This window comes from Geotrypetes seraphini, chromosome 1 (assembly GCF_902459505.1).
Source record: "Geotrypetes seraphini chromosome 1, aGeoSer1.1, whole genome shotgun sequence".
In the NCBI taxonomy this organism is placed as follows: Eukaryota; Metazoa; Chordata; class Amphibia; order Gymnophiona; family Dermophiidae; genus Geotrypetes; species Geotrypetes seraphini.
Window position 1 is genome coordinate 225,000,290 of NC_047084.1, and position 8,673 is coordinate 225,008,962.

At 42.5% G+C, this 8,673-nt stretch overlaps 1 long non-coding RNA gene across 1 annotated transcript; it reads left to right on the plus strand.

The window, feature by feature from the left end:
• The first annotated feature begins 6,346 nt into the window (after positions 1-6,346).
• On the plus strand, positions 6,347-7,709 carry LOC117352617. The gene is made up of 2 exons (XR_004537746.1): positions 6,347-6,606; positions 6,912-7,709. It is a non-coding gene; the product is annotated as an uncharacterized LOC117352617 (long non-coding RNA).
• Positions 7,710-8,673: the final 964 nt, after the last annotated feature.

The following is an 8,673-nucleotide window of genomic DNA, read 5'->3' on the forward strand; positions in this document are numbered from 1 at the left end:
TGAATCTTCGGCTGAAAAAGTGATCTACTTTCTTATTTACTGCCAAAGCTATCGGGTCAAATATTGGATTCTCCTAGCAATGCACAATGCAGTCGAAGGCTTCCTGGGACAACGTCTACTCCTCTGGGTCCAGTGTCTGCTCGCTGTGATAGTTGGTTTGCACATTCTCCACTCCCACTACATGTGCTGCTAAAATTGCCTGCAGATGGGCCTCTTCCACTGGAACAACAACTGGGCCTTTAGGTACAATGAAGCACTCCTGGTGCTACCCTGTCTGTTGACATAAGCCACCATTGTAGCATTGTCCAAGAAAACCTTGACTGCCTTGTCATGCAGGGATTTTTCCAGCACCCTTAACACTAAACAAATAGCTTGCAGTTTCATTTGGTTTATAGACCATTTCCTCTGAGAAGCTGTCCATTGTCCCTGCACTGGATGACCCTGGCAATGAGCCTACCAGCCATAAAGGCTGTCATCTGTCATCTGGATCTCCCAAGAGGATATGTGGAGTGGCATCTTCTTTAACAGGGACTCTGGGTGGAGCCACCACCTCAAGTTCTGCCATACTATCTCCATCCAGGACAGCGGCATCTGGAGAGAATACAACAGTGGGGACCAGTGAGATAACAATGTGTCCTGGAGGGGACGCATGTGAGCCTTCACTTAAGGGACAATCACTCAAGGGACAATCTCTATGGTTGCTGTCATCAATCCCAGCACTTGGAGATAGTGCCAAGCCCTAAGGACTGGCATCATCGACAGGTCTGCAGTTTGTCTTATTAGCTTCTGTCTGTGTGGCTCAGGAAGAAAGACATGGCCCTCTGCTGTGCTGAAACAGATTCCCAGGTACTCCAGGGATTGGGATAGCTCTAAGTGGATTTTCTGGAAATTGACAATCCAAACCAGGTCCTGCAATAGCCAAACCACTTGTGTCACTGTTTGCTCTCCCTCCACCTTGGATGGGACTCTGATTAGCCAATCGTCCAAGTATGGGTGCACCTGTATCCCTGCCTCGTGGAGATGCGCAGCCACCATAACCATCACCTTGGTGAAGGTGCACGGCGCTAATGCCAGACTGAAGGGAAGTGCGGAGAACTGAAAATATCTCCCCAGTACATGGAATCTTAAATACTTCCTATGCATGTAAGCCTCTGTTAGATCCAAAAAGACTAGAAATTCCCTGGGCATTGCCACCGCAATGACTGACCAAACAGTCTCCATGCAGAAATTAGATACTTTCAGGACTGCATTGACGGACTTCAGATACAGTATTAGCCTGAGTTTTTCTTGGGCACTATGAATTATATAGAGTAGCTGTCCAAGCACAATTGGGATACACGCTTTATGGTCTGAATGCTTAAGAGTCTTTGGACCATCGTTTGGACCCTGACAGCTTTCTCTGGCCATCCGGACATAGAATCAACAAACAGCTCTGTCAGAGGGTGGTAAAATTTGAGCTTGAATTCCTCTTGAATGATATCCAGTATCCAGCAGTCCCAGCAGATCTTAGTCCACACCTCTTAATAGTCTGACAGCCATCCTCCTATCTGCAGAGGTGTGGCTACCAACCTGGCATTATTGTGATTTCTTGGAGGCTGTTGAGGCGTGAGAACCAGAGCATTAAGGTCACCTGTTGCTGCCAAATCTCTGTCTATATCCCTGATACTGTCTGTGGATACCTGAATACAGTACTGATAAAATAATTGAGAGCCTTGAAAATTACCTTGACCAAAGTCTCTAGGGTCTTGTGGTTTGGTAATGCTTTTGGGCGACAATCTGCCACACTGGCGATAAGATTGTATAGAGAGATCCTTACCAAAAAGTGTTTGTCCTTTAAATGGTAGCCTTCTTAAAGTGGCTTTAGAAGTGGAATTCCCGCCTATTGCCTGATCCAGAGTATTCTGCGGGCGGAGATGGAATAAGCAGAAACTTTGCTCATGACTCTGATAATGTCATAAAGAGCATCTGTTATATAATCAATCCCCACCTTTACTAACTGGGGGGTAGATGTCATCATCCATGGCTGGAATGTGATGTACACTAGTATGGCAAGTGCATACCAAGAACGAGGACACTGCGCATCCTTCAAAATGACTTGCCCTTCACTAGGCAGGGAAGTACCCTTGGTAACCTGAGCTACCAATGAATCCACTTTAGGATGAACAAACAGTTGATAAAATACCAGAGCCATGGGGTACAGCTTTGACATTGTCTTAGCAACCCGTAAGGAGCCCTCCAGGGCCTCCCAGTGCTCCATGATTAATGCAGTAATATCCAGATGGGATGGAGAAAAGGTGGTCTGAATCTGAGAAGTGCTCATAACAAAGCACAGGGTATCCAAAGTCTGCAGAGATTCAAGATTCAACTCGCAGTGAATCTATAAGTTCTATCAGCGCTGTCAATTTAAACAGACAGCTTACTGTCGGGTCTTCCCCCTGATCAAATGCTACCATTGCCTCTTGACTACCGGCTTCTCCTCGAGACCCCAAATCTCCTAGAAGCAAAGCTTCACTCTGGGATAGCAAAGGCATAGATTCTGATCTCCAGTCCCCCCGTCTTTGTCCGACTGGTCCTCTGGTTCCAGATTGGAGGCTTCTTCAGGAGGGTGAGCGCTTTCAGCGGGAAAATCCCCTTGCACAGTTATCAGCGCTACCTCTGATAGAGCTGGAGAACCTCAACAAGTTATGTTTAAATGATTTTTATTATTCCAGCAGTAAGAAGAAAATACAAACAGTAGTACCATTTAGGAAATAACATTTTCAACAATATAATCAGTTCCCCTCCCCTCCCCCCTCCCCTCCCCTCCCCAAGAATCCATGGCCAGTCCAACAGCTGAGAGTGGGAATAAAATCTTAAAGATTCAAAAGTCTACTGCGAGCACGCGGTGTGAGGTCCTGCCAGAAGTGCTCCCACACCTGACAAAATTTGCGACCCGGGCCAAGAGTCAAGTCTCCCACCATGTGTCTCTCCAGTGTTGGGTGCACTATCATTAGGGATCTCCATTGTGCATATGACGGGGGATCACGGGAGAGCCAGTTGGTGAGGATGGAAACCTCAACAAGTTAAATAGACTTTACACATCAGACTCACAAAATCTGGGGTAAAGGCCTGACCAGAGGATCCCAAGGGCCCCTTCAGGGACTCACATTGTCTCCTCTTGGACTCCTTGGCATCCATGCATCTGCGCTTCAGCAGTTTGCTATCCAATGGCTCTGAAGGGGGTTTCTTCCCTGAAAAATAAGCATTTGTGACCCCTCCCAGCCTTAGAGGTACTAGGAGAAGCTAAGTCCAAAGCTTCTGCCCCTTTCATGTGCCCTGCAGCACATGGATACTCTTCAGCCTGCCATCTAATGCAAATCTGGCATGATATAGGGGTATCACAGTCTAAGGAGTCCATCCTAATCAACTTTGAGGAAAATTGAGGGGTGCTGAGGCAGATAGAGGCTTTTTTATTCAAATCAGGAAATCCAAGATGGCCACGGTGGCAGCAATTTTGTGCCACAATAAACACTAAAAAAGTTGAAATTTTTGGAGGTGGGGACCCTGTATCTAGCCCCAGAAATGCTCAAAACAAGCAAACTCTGACCCTTCTCCCAATTCTCTCATAGGCTTTAATAGCCTGTACTCACTGTTTGTAATGGTGTTGTGCCTGCCTCATCTCTTCCCAGTAGCTGGAATCTGGAGAAGACCACTGCTTCAGCTAGCCAACACATATCTACTTGCTGCAATCTTCTGGCTGCCAGCCAGACCAAAGTCAGACTGAGATCTCAACCCCCACAGATCCACACAACAACAAGGGGAGGAAAACACAGTCCGACTGAACTGCAACAGGGAGCCAGCACAGCCTGCACTCAGGCACCTAATAAATCAATGGCAAGCTAGCTTCCAAGGGAACTGACCCCCAAGCTGCACAAGAATTAATGAGGCTGGTTAAACAGGTTCCTCAAAGGGATTGCCCTATTAGCTGCCGACTTCACTTACAGAGTCTGCATCCTCTCCTAGGCAAAGCTGCCCCAGGGCTACTGGGGACCACTTGAACACTGAAAAAGCCTTAGGATTTGGATAAAAGCCCCAAAATAAGAAAGAATATTCAGAGCAGATCAGAAAGAGACCTCAACTCACTTTCTGCAAGTAAAAAATAAGGAAGCACAATACAGCCCACTGAGGAAACATAGAAACATAGAAGATGACGGCAGAAAAGGGCTACAGCCCATCAAGTCTGCCCACTCTGCTTACCCACCCCCTTTCTATGCCCTAATGACCCAATTTCCTTATCTTGACCCTCGTAGGGATCCCACATGGGTATCCCATTTATTCTTAAAGTCTGGCACGCTGTCTGCCTCGATCACCTGCACTGGAAGCTTGTTCCAATGATCAACCACTCTCTCTGTGAAGAAATACTTTCTGGTGTCGCCATGAAATTTTCCGCCCCTGAGTTTGAGCGGGTGCCCTCTTGTGGCCGAGGGTCCCTTGAGAAAGAAAATATCATCTTCCACTTCGACACGTCCCGTGAGGTACTTAAATGTTTCGATCATGTCTCCCCTCTCCCTACGTTCCTCAAGAGTGTAGGAAGGAGGTAGAGCTTAAAGATGAAGATGATATCCTTCTGCAAAAAAAAAAAAAATTAAAATCATGGTTTGGGGGAATAGCCCCATTTGCCAGGACTCCTGTATCCTTATACCAGAAAGAAGATTATCAAGATAAGAACCTATCTTCCCTTTGTATATGTTTGTTAAGATCCTGCTATATGCCAAGATTTAGAACTAGTTGCCCTACTATTGCTTAAAAAAATAAATTTGGTAATTTTATGATGATGGTATTTCCCTGTACCCTTTGCAACATCATCTATAGTTTCTTGTAGTTTTTATTATAATTTGAACATTTAGTACATATTACATACCTTTATGTATAAATTAGGTTATACTGTATATTTAAAAACAACAACTTTAGTATGTGTTCTATGCTATGTGGTTCACCAGTTTGTTTGAAAGATGTTGGTTTACCAAAATATGAAATGGTTGAATGTGCTATATTTTAGTTATAAATAGAGAATAACATGGGGACAAATTTGTCCCTGTTGGATCTTAATATCTTTGTCCTGCCCCGCTAGTTCTATCCCTGTCCCTGTCCTTATCCCATTCCCATTCCCGCAAGCTCTGCCTTAACTGCACAAATCCCAAACACTTATGATTTTAGTGTTTGAGGCTTGTGCAGATGAGGACAGAGCTTGCAGGAATGGAGAAGGGACTGTGATACAGCTCGTGGGGACAGGACAGGGATAGAGAAATCCACTGGGGATGGGGAAAACGTGTCCCCTTGTCATTCTCTAGAAGCAAGTGGCGGTACATGGAGTGTCACACCACACTGATATGATGCCTATCTTTCACTTTATGTAATGTCTGCTATGGTGACATGAGAATTCATTTTTATCTCATATACAGTAAATAGCAATTGTACACCACTGTTTGATTTCAAAAGACAGAAAAAAATCTAGAGCTGTGGAATTTTAAAAAACACACTTATTTAAAGGTATACAAAGGCTATATGACATTGAATAGATCTCTACAATTGTTGGGTAAATACTGTGACATTTCCATCCCTAGTGATGAATCTGTCAGGGTTAAGTCTGTGCTAAACCAGTCCCCAGAAGCAGGAAGCCAGTGGAATGTAGAGCCTGAGAGGCTGCAGAAGTCAGGGCTGCCTATACTGAAGGGAATGAGCTTGACTCTAATCCAGAACCTATCCTTGAGCTGCTAGAGCCTGTCAGGAGAGCAAGCTCCCAGAGAAAGTTCAGTTTCCAAACTGCTATACACCTACTGAACTGAGAGGGAGCAAGAGAGCAGACAAACCTGTGCCCCAGCCACATAAGCTAGGGAGTGGCTTTAACAGTTTAAAACAGCTCTCAAAGAGTGTGATGCAGGCAGCTCAGGAAGACCTGGTAGATAGGACTCTTCTGGCCAGGCAAGGGCAAAGCACCAAGCAGGAGCCCATGGAATGGGAAGGCCCTGTACACCACGATACTCCAGAGCTGGAAGCCCCAGAAGAAATATGGAGATAATAGCCTTTGAAATGCCTGGGGACAAAGCAGAGCAAATGGATGCGAGTTTGGCAGTTTCTTGCCAGTAATTTATTTTTGCCTGTGGTTTTTTGTTTGTTTTTCTGAGATATTTTGCTGGGACAATGTGCTGAATGAAATGGTTACCAAAAAACTGCAAAGGAGAAGTTTGTATTTCACAGCAGTGGGGGCTGGGCTTGGATAGTACACAGCTCTAATTGAGTTGCTGGACACCAGCTGGGACTGAGCACTAAGGAAGCTGGTGTGTTTTTTGTTTGCTGCATTGCAACAGGGTGTCCTCCAGAATTATGGGGAGGGTTCACAGAATACCTGGGTTGGGAATTTTGTGGGTACTTGTTGAAAGCAATTGTTGAAGTGAACCCAGCAATTCTGTCCCAGTTCCTTGGGACTGGAGAGTTGCTATGGCCTAGAGAGGCAATAGTTGTGAACTGTGATTCTATAAGGTTTTTTTTTTTCCATTTTGAAACTGCAAGAGCCTGGTGAAGAGCAGGACTGAGTTAGTTGAAGCCCAGGTCTCTAGAGGAGTAAAAGTGTGTTGTTTTTTTTTCTTTTTCCTTGTTTGGAGCTATTTTATCATTCCCTCTGTAATTCCCCCACCTGAACACTGTGTATTGATATATCTTTTTGTCCAGTTTGTCTTGACTAGATTGTAAGCTATTTTGAGCAGGGACTGTCTCTTCTATGTTTTGATGTACAGTGCTGCCTATGTTTAATAGCGCTATAGAAATGATTAGTAGTAGTAAAAATAAAATTACAAACTATTATATATTTTGCTGAATATTGATACTATCACCTAATTTTTTAAGTATTAATATATTTTGTAATTTGATCACAGAACCAGGGGAATGAGCCGCCAGCTCCACCCGTGGACTAGATCCCATTACACTAGACGTGTTCAACTGCAAAGATGCTGAGGATCAGAGGCACCATTGACTGGACTACTTTTCAACATGTTGGAACTGTTTGCATTTACATTTGTAGTATGGTTTAGTTAGATTTATTTTGCTTTCTAGTATTTGTAATTCAGTGCTGATAGTTAATAATGCAAATAAATAATCACATTCAAGCTAGAATTATTTAATTGTTACTGTGACTTACATTCCACTAATGTTTATGTCATTCATTCCCTTATGATGGTTTCTCACAGCTGTAGTTTTTGCTCATTTCCCACTTTCTTGCTTTCTGTTTATCAACTTTTAAATTGTATTATACTTTGGAAGTTATTTATAACGACCCTTAAAAATAATCAGATGAAATTTCATAGCATATGCCTTTTTAACTTTATTCCAAGAGCATCTGTGTCTGCTCTTCTGGCTTATTTGCAGCAAGCATCATACATTTCAGTTCAGTGTGCAGAATCTTGTACATCAATGTCTCGCTTTAATTTTTAAAAAAGTAATCAATATTTCCACTTTTGTTTTATTAGTGATGTTTTCGAATCTTAGTGCCCTTAAAAAAATGAGACCAAGGAGCCCTAGTGTCAAATGCCTCAAATAGGCACATAACATTTTTTCAATAAAATAGACTTCTGTACTAACATAGAAACAATACACTGGTTCACTTGAAAGGTGGTTACCAGTAATCAAATGCAATAAACAAAAGTAGAATTAACTTGGCTAATACAAACAGAATTTAAGATTTATATAAACATGCAAATTAGAAATCCAACAGTTCAGTTTTCCTTCCTTTCTCATTGCACTTAATTCCTAAAGTTAGGAAATAGAATGAAAGATCATGAAGTGTGATTTATAGGTTTGATGTAGAATTGAAGTAACACATCATTTCATGTGATCAAGTTCATTAGACTTAGAGAGATAATTAAAAATAAATTAGATATTTATTATACTTTGGAAAATTCATCCAGTCTGCCCATCCACAGCATCTTCTCCCTAAAAGATCCTGTGTGCTTTTCCCACGCTATCTTGAACTCAAGTTTCAAGTTTAATACAGATTTGATTAATCGCTTTATCTAAATTCAAAGCGATGTACATAAAGATAAAATTACAATATAAAAACAGTATCATAGTAGATAAAACAAACAAGGTTAATGACAGTCTTTGTCTCTACCACACATTTACCACCCTTTCTGTAAAAAAATATTTCCTTAGATTACCCCTGAGCTTATCACCTCTTAACTTCATCTTATGCCCTCTCATTCCAGAGCTTGAAAGAGATATGCCTCATGCATATTTATGTCATGTTGGGTATTTAAATGGACGGAATAAGAGGGAATTCCCTGAAGTATCCATTCATTGGTGAAACAAGTGCCTTGTTGGATCTGGACATCAGTTCCTTGTCTTCATTTCAATGCCGGAAATGTTACTGCAGTAAGATCGTTGCGTCTTTGGATCGTGATCCTGGCTTATATCAACAGCTGTGAAGATAAGTGTTACCTTCCTGACGGTTCTTTTTCCTGTTCCCTGTGCACAGTGGTGAAATATTTTCCTATTTTGAAAGATTTCATTTAGAGAAGTAGTGGAGTTTTTTTGCCTATGATACAGAGTAAGAACGGCTAAAAAACTCATTGGGTTGCCGTCTGCATATAAAATTAGTTGAGGCTTTTTTCTCCACTTTACTTAAATAGTTTTTCAAAGGAT